Here is an 18,122-nt window from a genome sequence, read left to right as displayed (position 1 = left end):
ATTTATGTATGCCTGATACTTTGTTGCAGAAATGTATTGGCCTTCCACCCTACCTAGGATGATCTTCAGGTCAGAAGAGATTTCCTGCAAAGTGTTGCAATAATGGAAGGTAGACTTCTTGTTGTTGTCCACCATTTCAATAAAATACATGAATACTGACTGAATATTAGGTTAAAGCTATGTAATTGTTATTCTTTTATGATCTGACCCTCCAATATGTGGAAAGCATATGTAAGGATAAATAGGGTATTATCAAGTTGGCAAGCTGTGACTACAGACTGGAGAAAGTTAAAAATCACACAACCCCAGCTTATAATCAAACAGATTTATTTGGAAGCACTAGCATTCGGAGCGCTGATCCTTCATCAGGTGGTTGTCAGATTGGAGGGTAGCTAATGTGACCCCACTGTTCAAAAAAACACTAGAGAGAAAACAAGGAATTATAGCATGATTAGTGGCCATGGAGAAAATGCTAGACTCAATTATAAAAGATTTAAAAGCAAAGCATTTGGAAAACAGTGACATAATTGGACAGCGTCAGCATGGATTTACAAAAGTGAATTCACACTTGATGAATCTATTGGAACTTTGAGGATGTAATTAGTAGAGTTGATAAGGGAAAGCCAGTTGATTGATTTACTTGGATTTACAGAGTGTTTTTGATCAGGTCCCACATTACAGATTAGCTGCAAAAGTATAGCACATGGGATTGGATTATTGACAGGAATAGAGAAACCGGTTGGCAGACAGAAAATAGTAAACACTAGGAGTAAACAGGTCTTTTTCTGAATAGCAAGCAATGATTAATAGGGTACTGCAGGTATCAGAACTTGGATCCTATCTATTCACAATATAAATTAACAATTTAGATGGACAGAGCTAAATGTAAACTCACCAAGATTACAAACATCACAAAACTGGGTGGGAAGTTGAACTGTGAAAACGATGCAGAGAAGTTTCAATGTGATTGGAAAATGTTGAGTAAGTGTATTAATGCATGACAAATGAAATATAATCTGAATAAATGTGAGTTTATTCACTTAGGTAGCAGAAATAGGGAGGGAGATTATTATCTGAATGGCAATAGATTGGGAAAAGGACAGATGTCCTTGAATACCAATTGCAGAAAATAAGCATGCAGGTATAGCTGGCAATAAAGAATGCATCACAGCATTCATAGTAAGGGTATTTGAGTACTTGAATGTCTTGCTGCAATTGGAGATGGACTTGGTAAGACCACACCTGGAGTATTCGGTACAGTATTGGGCACCTTACCTGAGGAAGGATGTTCTGAATTTGGAGGACAGGCTAAAAAGGTTTATCAGAATGATTCCTAGAATGGCAGAACTGACGTGAGCACAGACTGGAATGGTTAGAACTATACTCAATGGAGTTTAGAATAATGAGGGGAGTTCTTATTAGAAACCTACAAAATTTTAATAGGACTAAACAGCATAAACACAGGAAAGATGTTCTCGATGACAAGGGAGACCAGAACTGGGGTCAAAGTTTAAGGACACAAGGTAGATCATTTAGAATTGGAATGAACAGAAATTTCTTCACCCAAAAAGTGGTGAGCCTGAGGAATTCTCTGCCACAGAAAATGATATAGTCCTTAAAGCTAAAGGGATCAAAGGGTAATAGAGAGAAAGCAAGAGCAGGATAATGAGTTGGATGATCAGCCACAGTTGTATTGAATGACAGAGCAAGTTCATGGGCTGAACAGCCTACTCCTTCTCTAGTTTTCTGTTTCTGTGATAACATTGTTAGTTTCTCTGGTATCTGTAAAGAAGTGGCATTCTTCATCTCTTCTACATATCTGTCTTTATTCTATCACAATGACTTTTAGGATGGAATCTTAAAGGCCCCTGTATGACATGGGTTATGGTGAGATTTATGGCAGGAGCCCACAACCATCTATCGAGGTGGCAGGAGCACATCGCTGTATTATTTGTGCATCTGCCACTGGCAAAATGACGTTCTTTCTTGGCAGCGACAAATTGCCAATTCAGGGGGGAATTATAGCTTATTATTAATAGCGCAAGGTGCCATATTAGTATTCAGCTTCCTTTGACTTAAAATAGCTGCAGGTGCACCCAAATTTGCCAAATTTCATAAATCTATTGTGCCTTAGATCAATGATAGTCTGAGCTGACATCAACAATTTCCAATAGGCAATGAAAGCAGTCAACCAAGCTACCATGCCAGGCATGAAAATGCCCTCATATCCTGTGATTTACACGATTATGAGAAATTTTATATGTTCGAGAGGAAACATTTCCTACAATTATTAAGCTTGGAAAACTTTAGCTCAGTGAAGAACATACAAATAAAATGCTGTTTCAAGGAGTTCTTTTATTTTGGCAAACTTAGTGAAGGTTGATTAAGGAATTCAGAATTGAACACAGCGGGTTATGGATGTTTTCCTCTCTCAACAAAATGCAGCTAGTGGCAGCACTGATTAGAAAGAACTATTAGAGGACTAAGAACTAAAAAGAATTTGACAATATTCACTACTACCGAGAGTTCAAGTAACCAACTGTGGTCTCAAGTTAAAGCCTTAGCCAAAAGGACATTTAAATTATTCAAACTGTATGTCCGATGTATTTTTCTTTGTACTGTTGTGCATGTGTGTGCTAAGAGACTCTATGAAGGTCTCATGTTTGATGTTGCACCTTTACTTTTTTCATGGGGTTCGAAAGTTCTAAACTTATTCCTTCTATAACTGAATTACCTTCATAGTATTGTACTAAAAGGAATTCAAATCTGTATTGCAGCCAACTAAGAAGTTTGAAACGAAGAAAGCTAGTTCACCTCTTCTCACCAGATCATAACAATTTGCTCTGGTGCTCAGTAACAAACTTTCTGGTTTACTGACAATTTGTTTACAATTGTCTCTAGGCTGCTCCTACACTCCCTGGAGTTTAGAAGAATGTAAAATGAATCTGTGGAAATTTATAAGGTTCTGAACGGATTGGAATGCATAGTGGAGAGGAATTTAGAACATGGAAGCACAGTCTTATTATAAAGGACAAATCAATTTTGGTCTGAGATGTAAAGGAATGTTATCATTCAAAGAATTGTAAGTTTTTGGAATTTACCCCAGAGGGATGTTAAAGCATTGAATGCATCTAAGACTAAGATGGATAGATTTTTGGTCTCCTAGGGAATAAAGGGATATGGAGAGCAGGTGGGAAAGTGGAGTTAAGGTCGATGTTCTCCCGTGATTGCACTGAATAATAAAGCAGGTTTGAGAGTTCATATAATTTACTCCTATTTTGTGATTCTTTCTGGACCAAGTAAGATGCCATGTCCAAGGTGGTAAATATCAGCAATCACAGGCTAGGCATGGATTATTTTGTATGTCTGGTATTCTCACTCTGCTAACCTAGCTCATCAACAGGGGAAGAATTCAGCTCCTTGATTAGGCTTAAAATTTTCACCTATGCCAACATAAAAACACTTAGCTGTTTAATAAGTATTTAAAGACTGTGGGAAGAAATAGTGAAGATTATACAAGTTAACATGAGAAGGTAGAAAGCTAAAAGTTCTATTTATCATTCCAATTTGTCTACCTGTATACTGTATACCTTGATTCTGGATCTGCATTTTTTCTCCTGTGTATTCCTTGCTTCACTATGATATTCAGTTGAATTTTCTTATGGTTTCTCTTTACAGCTAAGTGTTTCAGATTCCTAATTTCTCTCCAAGTATTCTACGCAATTTGCCCAATTCTCTTCAATCTCTAGGCTTGCTCTGTCTGTAAGTATTGTGTTCTCACTTTACAATATTAGCAACCTGCTATCCAAGTGTCCAACTCATTCCATTGCCTCTCATATCTCCTGATTCTCTCAGTGTTCTTCCTTGTCTCCAGTTTCTTATAACGTCCTCATTCATGAAATTGAATAGCTTCTCTTGCTAAGTTAGGAGATTGGACAACATGTTGTGATAGCCAATAACTCTTAAAACATCAAGGTCACACTCTTTCAAAAGAAATCATAGCATACAGTCTTAACAAATGGATGTAGGTTTGCTTGCTGAGCTGAAAGGTTCATTTTCAGACTTTTCATCACCATTGTAGGTAACATCTTCAGTGAGCCTCCAGATGAAGTACTGGTGGTGTAGCCTGCTTTCTATTTAGATGTTTGGGCTTTCTTGGGTTGCTGATGTCATTTCCTGTGGTGACGTCATTTCCTATGGTGAGGTCATCTCCTGTTCTTTTTCTCTGGGGGTGGTGAATGGGATCCAAATCAATGTGTTTGTTGATAGAGTTCCGGTTAGAATGCCATGCTTCTCGGAATTCTCATGCGTGTCTCTGTTTGGCTTGTCCTAGGATAGATGTGCTGCCCCAGTCGAAGTGGTGTCCTTTTTCATCCGTATGTAAGGATACTAGTGAGATTGGGTCATGTCTTTTTGTAGCTAGTTGATGTTCATGTATCCTGATGGCTAGTTTTCTGCCTGTTTGTCCAATGTAGTGTTGTTATAGTTCTTGCAAGGTATTTTGTAAATTACATTAGTTTTACTTGTTGTCTGCATAGGGTCTTGCAAGTTCATTAGCTGCTGTTTTAGTGTGATGGTGGGTTTGTGGGCTACCCACGCATGATGCCCACGTATTCAAAAAGAATGAGTACCCAATGAACACAGTCCACCAATGTCTCAGCAACAAAACCAAACAAGCAGACAAAACACATCCAGAAACCCTAGCAACTCTTCCCTACATCAAATACATCTTGGAAATGACTGCCAGACTACTCAGACCCTTTGGCCTGATAGGAAATGACATCACCACAGGAAATTACATCACCAATGCAAGGAAACCCAAACATATAAATAGAAAGCGGGTACCAGCAGTGCTTCATCCGGATGCTCACTGAAGATGTTACCTAGTATGGTGACGAAAAGTCTGAAAATGAACCTTCCAGCTTAGCAAGGAAACTTACATCCAGAACCTCCACCTGAGCTACAAATCTTCTCAAAACTCTTGCTTGAACTTAGAGTGACTTACAGATCACTCTTATTTGAGGACTGTTAGAAGCTGCACTACCTTTGGAGGCCAAGGGTGTTTCGTAAATGTACAGGCAAATGTTATAATACCCATGTGTATAAACCCAACAGCTTGCCAATAAATATAGCCATCTAAGTCTGTGTCTAGATCCAAGTCAAATTTCTCAAGGCTTGAGACAATGCAACTTGTGCAAAAACTGGACATAGTTTTTGAGACATTGGAATGTGAGTTCCCCAATATCTTCAAAATTGTTGTTCCCAAAATGAATTCCTCGTTTTTTGATCAAGTAAACAGGATAGCAACTGGTTTGGGAGAACTAGTGGCTTCAGTTTTGATGTGTCACAAATATACACTGGTTTCATTTTCTCATTGCTGGAGCATTCCAAAATTGATACTCATTGATATATTCCATCAAATTACTATGGTTTCAGCATGAACTACATTAAGGCTCTAGTAGTACTATGTAGAAACGTTTTATAAAAAATGATTCAAATTTACAATTCAGTTACTGTATAGTGAAGCTTTGTAAAATATGACACAAGTCTGGCATTGTAAAGCATTGGAGTTATAGTGCAGGCACAATATTTTTTTCTGAAGATATATTGCTCAGCTATCACACTTAAATATTGGAGTTCCATGCCTTAAGTCACAGCATTGCAAAACATTGGTAATATTCTGCTGTGGTTACCATGTTAACTGTTCTAAATATATAGTGCACAAATTATATTGTGCAGAGTCAGATAGACATGTTTGATACTATATTATCTACAGCTAACCTGGATACATCATCATGAAGTGTTGAAAGTACATGTAGGATTAAACTGTACAATTCAAGGAAGTGTGCTGCATCATGTTGCAGTCATATGGTGCAGGGACTTAATTGAGTCCTTTTGCATGTAAGTGTTTCAGTTATTTTATTGTAAACTGTCAAGAGTTATTTGACTCAAATATGTTGTGAACTGCCATAAGTGTGTGCCTGAGGAACTCCTTTACAATGCAGTTGATACTTTATACACTGCTGTACCTTGAAATGCTTTGGATTTATTTGTAGCTCAAGCGCTGCATTATGAAATCCTGAGGTTATGCACCTCAAATATTGCTTGAGATGTATGGTTGTGTAACTGCATTAAATAGTGGACTGAAGTATTTGATTGTGAAGTGTTCAAGGTACGTTGGTCTGAGGCACTTGATTGTGAAATGTTAGAGATATATTGCCTCAGTATAATGAAGAAGTATGTGAGCATCTTATTTTTGCTTTACTTGATATACAGAAACCCATTTCATATTGATGCAACTATTGCCAGAATTAATGGTTTAAATTACAATTCAGCTGTAGTACTGAAAATGTTCACAATGCTTTCCAGATCTTCCATTTGGTTTGTACAGTAAACAACGAGAACAGCCAATGCAGCTTGCAAGTGTTACTTGCAAGACTTAACACATGATATCAAATTCATGTTTCAGATGAGACATTAAACAACTTGGTCAAACTGAGTCAGTCACTCATTGATTTAATGTACAAATTACATGGAAGAACTGGAAAGCAATGTGAACATTTCCAGGCAATGATTTCATTGAGACTAACATTAGTAACATTAAGGATAACACACTTTCCATAATTCTGTCTGTGTCCGGGTTGTCTTAGAGGTGATCAGCATAGAATTGTGTAGCTCTGTTACCTAAATAGTTCTGCCTTCATTTTCATCATTGCTACCATTATTTGAAATAGTGTGGTGACTGGCTGTCAAGTTTCACAAACAGTCAGAAGAATTCCAATAGCTTTTCAGGATACCTGAGAATTAAAGGCTACATTTGAAACATAATTGTTTGAAGATAGCTGACTTTTGTGTGTGCCTCTTCTCTCTCACGTGGAGGTGATTGTGGATCCTGAAAATACCCCTTTCTCTGTCAACGTAACAATCTACAATCACATGTCATATAATCATTAACTTTGTATTCCTGTGATTTAATTAGATTAAAATTCAAGACACCAGGGGACTTGGGATACAGATTCACAAATCATGAAAATTAGCAGGCACACTTTAATAAAATCACCAAATATGCAAAACCAGGATTGAATGTAAAATGAACACAATTTAAAACTGAGACAAATTTTTGAACTATGTAGAACTGCATAGATAGCGCCTTGTGTACTACAATTAGTTCTACTCGCCATATTAAAACTTGTGAGAGAAGTATTCTACCAAAGAAAAAACAAAAGAAAATGTTGCAAGAATGATATCAGAACTGAGAACATTCAATTATCAGGAAAGAATGAACAAGTTTTCTCCTTTCGAAAGGGGAAGGCTGAGAGATGGCCTGATGGTAATCTGTAAAAGTATTAAAAGATTGAATAGGAGATACAAGATTATTCGAATTGAGAGCAGGAGGAAGCTATTCAGCTCTTTGAGTCTACTCCATCATAGCTGACCTCCCTTAGCTTTACCTTCCCTCATTATCCCTACATCCCTCAATTCCATTTGTGTTTGAACTCTTGAAACATTGTCTCAAATATACTGTACTCAACAACTGGGTACCTTCGACTCCATGAACAGAATCTCCTCATCACAATCCAAACATTTTGTCTCCTTATTCTGAACATGACCCTATGGCTGGTTTAGACTAAATGAAATATCTTCTCCAATCCTACATTTCCAATTCCCTTAAAATATATACTGATCAATGAGATCACTATGGTACAGGTCAATTGGGCTTAACATTTTGTTTCTGCATTGTAATATCTCATAATTTTATGTAATAATTACAAATTGAGCTGATTCAGCATTGCTACATTCTGTGTACCACACAGAAAAGAATTCTCAGATTTGTGCTAAGATTAAGATAACCCAATCGCTGCTGAAATCCTCTGCAACTGCCATTCAGATTTGCTTAGTAAAGAGGGCAGTCTTCTCCATTTGTTCCTAGGGATGAGGACATTCTATTTTTCCTGAACTGGAGGAAAATTTGTGGGGAGTCATCACTGGGCAGTGGATCACCTAGGATTTTAACTTCTGCCATGCTGAGACATGTTTCATTTCTCTGGCTTTCAGGAAGCCAGCATCAGTAGGCAGCTGGACTTTTCTCACTATCTGAGATGCACTGAATTTTAAGGCTCCAAACAGGACAGCAGCAATGGGACAACACTTTAAATATGGTGGTATAACCTCCACCAGCTTCACCTTTAGCAGTCACTTTGCCATTATAGAAACGGTTATAACCCATCTGCAAATTGGCCACCATGAGATTACTGTCTTTCCCTTGATCGAGTTGTGAGTGGCAACAGTTTGTCTCAGTCCTAGCAATGGTTCCTTGAGCCTAATGGTAATCTGTAAAAGTATTAAAAGATTAAGTGATAAATCCAGCCTTAGTTATTATTTTTTTCTGAAATTTGATTGCTTAATGCAATAGATTATTACCTCATAGACTCTGCATAGTGTTTAACTAATAGCAAAATGTGCCAAATCTTCAGTATATGAAATGAGAAATGATTATTTTAATATATCGCTTAATCAATTTTCCAGCCAATATCTTTCTCTGATATTATCAGAAAAAAACACACAAAGAATTTCAGTCTCTAGCTAATTGGTTCAAAATATATGAATAATCCTGTGAGTCTGCAAATGGATACAGTTTTTACTGTTGTCAATTAATGAATGGTCATAACTCCTTTCATAAGTACCTAAGTATAAGAATTTGCTAATCATAGTTATCCCAGCATTACTGGGTTGGTTCCCTTATATTGATGTTAAATGGTCATTTTAGAGATCATCTAATTCTGAATAATCCAATTGCAATGTGTTTCACATTTAGATATGGTCATCATCTGTCCTCACTTCATGTTCCTTCACCCTTATTAAAGGGCAGACAATTCCCCTCTGACTCACTGTTGTTTCATCCCTTTTGGAACATCACTTCCTATTGCATTTGACCTTATCTGAATGAGATCACTCAAACTGTCTTTTGAGTGGAAGACAAGAAGTACCACATGGCTGGAGCTGCACTATTTGTACATAAAAGGTAAAGATGATTATCCAGGGTCGATGGTATTGCTTTTTGGCTCTGTTGTTTCTCTTCAGCTTGATATTTTTCTTCTGTATGTTGTCTGTACCCACATATATTTTTAGAACAAATTTCCACATTATTGCTGTTAATTCATCCAACTAAAACAGTCATGACAACATCTCAGAAAAATCATTCATTCTTGCCAGGAACAAGTTGTTTTCTATTTTTGATAGAAATATATAAATGCCTGGATTTGACTGCACATTTACTAAATCAAGAAATGTTATTAGATTGCTTAACTCTTGGGAGATCTCCATGTTCCACACACACCTCTTATAACCAGAGATCTCAGTGAATACATGCAAGGGACAAATTATCAGTCATCTTCTTGGTGCGGCTAACTTCCTTTATTGGAAGTTTCAGATTTAGTTCAATGGATACTTCCATTTTTGTAACAAACTTCACTCTTATTGTTGGGTGTCACTTATGCTCAAACATATTCCCAAGTCTACTAGATTTCTGTAATCACTACACACATCTCTGTTACATACCATTGGGATCAGATAGACATTGGAAAGACCAAACGTTGTAGGTATTTTCAAAATTTCCTTCACAAACAGGTCAAATATTATTAATCAAAACATGTACTTGGCATAATTCAATGCATCTAACAACTGTCATAAAATGTTAAAGGAGTTAAATAAAGGAGGTCAGTAAAATCCTCTGAATAACTAAATAGGCACCAGGAAAAAGTGCTTAATACAAAAAAAACCCACTAATTAAATTTAACAAAAATAAATGGAGGACAATTCAAAATTCTATTAAAGCTCTATTTATTAAAATTCTATTTACATGATCGAGTTGCATTTTGAAAACTGTTTTGATCTAGACGACTTGGCTTGCCAAATTTGATGAACATTCCTTACTCTAAGGCACATTAATATGTCATTCTAGTAATTGAGAAGTTAGAAATTCAAATCCAACCATCGTGGCATTGTGAAATTGAATTTAATACATGTTACGATTTGTGAACTAGTAATAGGGAAATGGTTATGAATGCAGCTGAAATGTTGTGCCTGGTTCATTAATATTTCTCTAAAGAAAGATGAAATTCTCATATCTGACCTATAAAGTCACTAATGTCAAACATCATAGATTTTTCAGTATGACACTGGTATTTAATGGCAAGTTCAAAATAAAGTTAATGAATGTCCAGCCCAATTACATGCAGTGCAATTTTAAGCATTATTGCCTCTGAAAGGGCTTAATAAATCTTTGAGCTGTAAATAATTGTCACAAATGGAAAAAGTTGTCAAGATAAGGATAAAGACTATTGGAAGAACAGTCAGTATGAGGACCATGACATACTGAAGGAAGAAGAGGAACCAGAATGAAATGTGATATTTGTACAGATTCCGACATCAGTTGTTATTAAGACTGTGTCTCATTTAGTATATTTCCTACTTTGTGCCAGGGTGAGGAACATCTCAAACTTGAAAGGATATGAAAGAGGGAATGAGGAGGATCCAATTGTGTGACAATTTTGAGGCCAATGATAATGGAAATTGGCAAAAAATTCTGCTTTGGAACTGCCAGGAAATAGAAATTAAATGAAGGAACATGAACTTCAATAGTAATCAGACTAAGGAGCTGCCATATAGCTAAAGATGTGATGTGGAAAAGAGTGATTACATTGCATGGAACACTGGCACCCATAACAGTATAGGAAGGAACTGTATACTTGAGAAAATCTCCATTCAAATATGCTGCAGGATCCAAGGGAAAAGATAAACAGAGATGTGACAAGCACTATAAACTAAGTGGGGATAAGTTCAAGTAAATTAAATGCCCAGATATTCTGATAGCTATAGAGTTATTAGAACAGAGCAGAATAGTTTTGCAAATTCAGGACCACATAAAATCATGAACACATCTGACTTCATGGGAATTGCTCAGAAATTGAACTGCCCAATGGGAAATTCCTGTATCTGGAATCCTCCAAAAAAGTCGGTTAATGTTGGAGAGTTCAGAATGTTCTGATTCAGTTAAGCTTAATAGCTACGCAGGAAAAATTAGCAGATTAAAGACTTACTGTAACTCCTGGGTAAGTATTAAACTGACCTTCTAGTTTATCGCTTACTCATCCCCTGACTCCTGACCAAAATACCACTCCCTCAGCACTCCACAGCATTCTACCCACCTGGCACCCAATGCATCTCACCTACTTGACACATTATTTCTTTACCCCTAACTTAGTACACACTTAAATTTCCTCCATCACTGTCGAAGTGCTCTATGGTCATTTGCCTGTTGAAATACAGCAGCAACTGCAAAGAAAATACATGTCTGTTCCCACTATACGACTATGGAGACTTAAGTCCAGAATAAACATTCTTGGTGTAAATGAAGGACAAGAAAAAAGATTGAGTAAATTTCAGACATACATTCAACTTAACGGGCATGTTAGCCATTACTGATTCAACCCTTGAAGGCAGGCAGGATTGAAAACTAAAAAAAAACTAAACAAGGTTGTAAGTTTACATAAAAGACTGGAAAATGATAGAAAAGGAATGGCTCATGTGATTAAGGATTAAATCACTTGAATGGTAAGATATTAAGAAACTTCATGGAAAATAATAACATCTTGTATCATCTTCAATTCAATAAAACCCATGGCATTTTCCAGGAGAATTATAAAACAAGGTACAACGTCTAGACTCATAAGTATAAATTAGGTCAGATGACCACCAGCTTGTATAATGAGATAGATTTCAAACCTTAGAGAGGGGCAACAAGAGAGGGGAGGGAATTCCAGAGCTAAGCAACTGAAGACAATCATCCCCAGTGGAAATATTATGACTGGGAATGCACAAGAGACCAGAATTAGGAGAACACACATATCCAGAGGACTGTGAGTTTTGAAGAGATTACAGTGATTTGGAGAGGTAAGGCCAAGATAAATTTCAAAACAAAGCTGAGAATAGACAAAAGAAATAATAAAGGATTTGAACTTGTCATGGCGTTTGTGTTTAGAACAATTGGTAATATCTGTGAAATGGTAGATTGTATAAATTGTGAAAGCAAAGATACAGTGGTTATAATAGAGGATTTTAACTTTCATACTGATTAGGAAAGCAGACTAGTATGCATCAGAACTTCCTGAAAGTATTCAGTTTTCTGCAGCACAGTATCCGTGAATCAACAATAAAAAATGTTATATTAGATTTAATAATGACTAGCATGGAACCAGACCATTTGGTCCAACTTATCCATGCTGACCAGGTTTCCCAAACTAAACTAGCTCCACTTGCTTGTGTTTGGCACATATCCCTCTATTATTTTCCTATTCATATACCTATTTGTAACTACCTGCATTTACCACTTCCTCTGGCTGTTCATTCCACATACGAACCACTCACTGTGTGAAACAGTTGCCCCTCAGGTCTCTTTTAAATCATTCTGTTCTCACCTTAAAAATATGCCCCACGGTTTTGAATTCTAGGGGAAACACCTTTGCTATTCACCTTATCTGTGCCCCTCATAACTTTATAAATGTTGATAACGCCTCAACCTCCTGCGTTCCTGTGAAAAAAATCCCAGCCTGTTCACCCTCTGCTTATAACTCAGACCCTCCATTCCCAACAACATCCTGGTAAATATTTTCTGAGCCCTCTCCAACTTAGTAATATCCTTCCTAAAGCAGGGTGACCAGAACTGTACATAGTACTCCAAAAGTAGTCTCAACAACGTCCTATATAACCGCAACATGACGTCACAACTCTTATACTTAATGGTCTGAACAATGAAGGCATGTGCAAAACACCTTCTTAACCACCCTGTCTACCTGTGACACAACTTTCAAAGAACTATGTACCTGAACCCACGGGTATTTCTGTTCTACAACACTATCCACGGTCCTACCATTAACTGTATAAGTCCTGCCCTTGTTTTACCAAAATGAAATATTTCGTATTTGTCCAAGTTAAACTTCATCTGCTACTCCTCAGTCCATTGGCTCAATTGATCAAGATGTCTTTGTAATCTTAGATAACCTTCTTGACTCTTGTCTATATCACCAAATTTAGTGTCATCCATAAACTTACCAAATTCTCATCCAAACCATTTATATAAATGACCCAACACTAATCCCTGTGGAACACCACTGGTCAGAAGCCTCCACTCCAAAAATTAACCCTCCATCACTAATCTCTGTCTCTTGCCATCAACCCAATTTTGTATCCATTTGGCACTTGATTTTTGCAGTTTTCATGGTAAATATAAAATCAGCAGTTGGGCTCAAATCCTTGGAAATTATCCATACTAAAAATACATACAGTTTGTTCAGTCATTTTTTTTTTAGGACTAGTGTTACAGTATAGTTAAAGACCGATTCCTAGGCATTGCCCAATACAAAACATGTGACTAAAAATTATATCATAGAGCAGCTGAAGCAGACAGCATTGAATGAATGAGAGGAACTAAGGGGATTAAGTCAGAGGAGACATGTGAGAGCTATAAGCAGCAGTGCAGACTAGTTGGGCTGTATGGTTAATTCTGTGTTGAAGATTCTATACATTCCACATAATTCAATAATAGATGACTTTTGGAGAATCTGATTTATTGTTCGGGAAGTCTGGAGGGACCTTTATTTTGCAGACAACTTTGCCGCATTTAGGAATGTTTGATGTGCCTGAGTTCAAAAAATTCTAGCTTCCCTCACGTGGAAAACAAATATTCACCAAACCAAATAAACAATTTCTACAATGGACTGTCACACAATAAAGAACAAATTGATAAAGCAGCGACATATTTTCCATTGGGCTGTCATGATGATGAGAAACAGTTCATTTCCCTCCACTGTTGCTAAACCAGCTTGGTACACAACTAATGATCAAGTCACCCTTTAAAGAACAGTGGATTACTCCAAATTCAGAACTGACTAATTTGCTGAAATAACCCTACTTGTAATGGATGAGGAAAAACTTTGTATGTCGGGTTCCAAAAAACCAGATTTAATTAACATTCCAACTGTGCTTGAACCTTTATAATATCTGGCTATAAGCTTCCTTTTTTAACAAGATTGAGAGTCTCACTAAATATGCTTCCTATTTTGTCAGGACAAGGAACATCTCTAAAAAATATATTGGGATTCTAGAGCAAAATATGGTGGGTGCTTAAAATCCGAAATAATGGCCAAAGTTCAGAGAGTATTTGGCAGACTTGGCATCAATTATAAAGAGAGAAACAGATAGAACGTTACAATGCTGGAATGTTAACTGTTTCCTTCATGAATGTTGCCAGAGTGTTGATCATTTCCAACATATTCTGACATGATTTTAAATTTCCAGCATCAGCAGAAATTGCTTTAGAACTTGTGTTTAATTCACTATCAATGTTATTCCAGGAATGCCTACTTTGAAAAACTTCTCTTCATCTCTACAGTGACATTTCTGTTTATCTCTTTCACCTTGTTTGCCTTCATTGCTTTCTATTTTGCTTCTCACATTTAATGAAGCAGCACCTCGAAAGCTAGTGCTTCCAAATAAACGTGTTGGACTGGTATTGTGTGATTTTTAATTTTGTCCTCCCCAATCCAACACATGCACCTCCAAACCACATTTAATCTGGTATCTAGCAAACTCACTTTCGCAGCCAAATCTCCTTCCTCAGCAATTATCTTTGGCTCCAATTTACCTCGCATGAAATTCAAATAAAATTCTATTCTTTGTACTTCAAAGTAAATCCACAATTGCAGATAATTTCTCAACATTCAGAAGACACTATACCGCTGTTCTTGCCGCTTTGAGTTTCACAATCAATGCCATAGCCCGTACACATGTACATGTTGACAATTCTCAGCAGCACTGATGCACTGTACCTCAAAGCTATCCCTCTCCACAGTTTAATTTTATCCTCTATGTCATCCAATGCTTAATAAAGATTTACTTATCTTATTTTCATGTGAATTATTTCAACCTCCAACAACTGATGGGTGTAGTGTAAAAGGCTTAGTGTGGTTGTGTAAATAAGACAGGTATATAAGAACAGGACTGGACCTATTCAGTCCATTGAATCTGCGACATTATTCAATATGATCCTGGCTGATCAAATACTTAAATCCCTTTTATTCCCCCCTCCACCTGACCTTGTACATCATTAATAATCAGAAATCCACCAATCGCTACCATAAACCCCTCAAAGACTGAACTTCCACAGCATTTTGTGATAGAGAATTCCAAAGATTCAGAAACAGCTGAGCAAAAGAATGCCTCCTCATTTCAGGTGAAGGTAGCATTCCCTTTATTTTTAAATTGTTCTCCTTAGTTCTAGACTCCTCAACCAAGGGAAGCAAACCACTAGATCTACTCTATCTGTAACTTTAAATATTTTGTAAGTTTCAGTGGGATCACCTCTCATTCTTCGAAACTCTAAACTTGCCCAAACTCTCCTCAGAGTCACAGACTACCAGTACAAGAATGATCCATTTGTTGCTGTTTCCCATTTTCTATCAGTTAGCTAAATATTACTCCATGCTAGTTCATTATCTCCTATGCATACTTTGATTTTTCTAACCAGCCTGCTTTGGCAGACTTTATCATGGTCATTAATGAAATTCTATGTATAAAGGCGCTCCTTTATCAATTTTGTTTGTAACATTCCTGAAAAATTCCAACAAGTTCATCAAACACAATTTTTCACTTGCAAATCAATCTGACTAGGCCCAAGCAGATAATTAACATTTAATGTGTATTTATCAGATTTATAATAGATTTAAGCATTTTCCCTACTTTATTGTAAGGATAACAGGTCTGTAGTTCCATGTTTTCTCTCTCTTCCTTTTCAAAGGGTGCTATGTGTTACTTTCCAATCTTTAGGAATCATTCCAGAATCTGTGAAATTTTGGAATATAATCACTGATGCATAAACTATCTCTATGGTTTGTGCTTTAATACTTTGTGATGTGGATTATCAAGTCCTTAGGATTTAATAACTTTCAGCCCCATTAATTTCTCGACTATTACCTTTTTACTACAGTAAACTCCATGTTGTCCAGTAGCCAAGCATCCAGAATTCTCATGCAATTGACAAAATTTTCAAAAAATTTACTATTTTTATTAAATATATTCAAATTGTGGATTTGAATTATGCATGCCAATTTCTGATATATTTACAGTGGTACAGTGCCCTTTGTTAGTTAAGGTTGACTAATCAATTTTGAATTTTTGCACTTTGAAGGAGTGTATGATTGTTGTATGTCATGCAATAGTTCTGTTAAAATATCCATTGCCTAGATACAGATATTCCTTTTAATTATTTTCCCAATCCACCTCAGCCAAATTATGCCTCATGCTTTCATAATTTACTTTATTTAAATTTAAAACCCTTGCTTCAGATTGAACAACCACACTTTCAAATATAGTGTACAATTGTATCATATTGTCCACTTGTCCTTAATATCAGAATCATAAGATCCTATAGTATGGAAACAGGCCATTTGGCCCATCAAGTACCTGTCAGGCAGGTAGGAAAGGGTCGTGCGAGGGAGCCGTGGTTTAATAAGGAATTGGAATCCCTTGTTAAATGGAAGAGGGCGGCCTATCTCAAGATGAGACGTGAAGGTTCAATTGGGGCGATTGAGAGTTATAGGGTAGCCAGGAAGGACCTGAAGAGAGAGCTAAAAGCAGCAAGGAGGGGACACGAAAGGTCCTTAGTAGATAGGATTAGGGAAAACCCTAAGGCTTTCTATAGGTATGTTAGGAATAAAAGAATGACTAGGGTAGGAATAGGTCCAGTCAAGGATAGTAGGGGGAAGTTGCGTGTGGAGGCGGAAGAGATTGGGGAGACACTGAATGAATACTTTTCTTCAGTATTCACTCAGGAACAGGGCATTGTTGTCGATGAGAATACTGAAGCACAAATAAGTAGAATGGATGGCTTTGAGGTATGTAGAGAAGAGGTGTTGGAAATCCTGGAAAAGATGAAAATAGATAAGTCCCCTGGGCCTGATGGCATTTATCCTAGGATTCTCTGGGAAGCAAGGGAGGAGATTGCAGAGCCATTGGCCTTGATTTTTATGTCCTCTTTGTCTACAGGAGTAGTCCCAGAAGACTGGAGGATAGCAAATGTGGTTCCCTTGTTCAAAAAGGGGAGTAGGGATAGCCCTAGTAACTATAGGCCGGTGAGTCTCACTTCTGTTGTGGGCAAAGTCTTAGAGAGAATTGTAAGGGATAGGATTTATGCACATCTAGATAGGAATAATGTGATCAAGAATAGTCAGCATGGTTTTGTGAAGGGCAAGTCGTGCCTCACAAACCTTATTGAATTCTTTGAAAAGGTGACGAAGGAGGTTGATGAGGGGAAAGCGGTAGATGTGGTATATATGGATTTTAGTAAGGCGTTCGATAAGGTTCCCCATGGTAGGCTACTGCAGAAAATACGGAGATATGGCATTGAGGGTGAGTTGGAGGTTTGGATTAGGAATTGGCTGGATGGAAGAAGACAGAGGGTAGTAGTTGATGGCAAAGTTTCTTCATGGAGTGCCGTCACTAGCGGTGTTCCGCAAGGATCTGTTTTGGGACCATTGCTGTTTGTCATTTTTATAAATGACCTGGAAGAGGGGTTAGAAGGTTGGGTGAGCAAGTTTGCGGATGACACGAAAGTCGGAGGAGTTGTTGACAGTGAGGAAGCATGTGGCAGGTTACAGCAGGATATAGAGAAGCTGCAGAGCTGGGCAGAAAGGTGGCAGATGGAATTCAATGTAGCTAAGTGCGAGGTGATTCACTTTGGGAAGAATAACAAAAAGATGGGGTACTGGGCTAATGGTCGGATACTTGGTAGTGTGGATGAGCAGAGGGATCTTGGTGTCCATGTACACAGATCTCTGAAAGTTGCCACCCAGGTAAATAGTGCGGTGAGGAAGGCATATGGCGTACTGGCTTTTATTGGTAGAGGAATTGAGTTCCGGAGTCCTGAGGTCATGATGCAGTTGTATAAGACTCTGGTACGGCCGCATCTGGAATATTGTGTGCAGTTTTGGTCGCCATACTATAGGAAGGATGTGGAGGCATTGGAACGGGTGCAGAGGAGGTTTACCAGGATGTTGCCTGGTATGAAA

General features: G+C 37.4%; 1 long non-coding RNA gene across 1 annotated transcript in view; it reads left to right on the top strand.

Moving 5' to 3' along the window:
- Positions 1–5,797: 5,797 nt before the first annotated feature.
- LOC148141911 (uncharacterized) overlaps positions 5,798–18,122 on the top strand; it is a 45,210-nt gene continuing 32,885 nt past the window's right edge. Inside the window, exon 1 of the long non-coding RNA XR_015752383.1 lies at positions 5,798–5,901. This is a non-coding gene — a long non-coding RNA (uncharacterized LOC148141911). The remainder of the gene's footprint in view (positions 5,902–18,122) is intronic.

Source organism: Chiloscyllium plagiosum, unplaced genomic scaffold (assembly GCF_037043375.1).
Source record: "Chiloscyllium plagiosum isolate Xiang-an unplaced genomic scaffold, Cpla_swu_hap1 HiC_scaffold_31, whole genome shotgun sequence".
Lineage (NCBI taxonomy): Eukaryota > Metazoa > Chordata > Chondrichthyes > Orectolobiformes > Hemiscylliidae > Chiloscyllium > Chiloscyllium plagiosum.
Note: the sequence above shows the minus strand (reverse complement) of the source record. Positions and strands in the feature narration are given on the sequence as shown.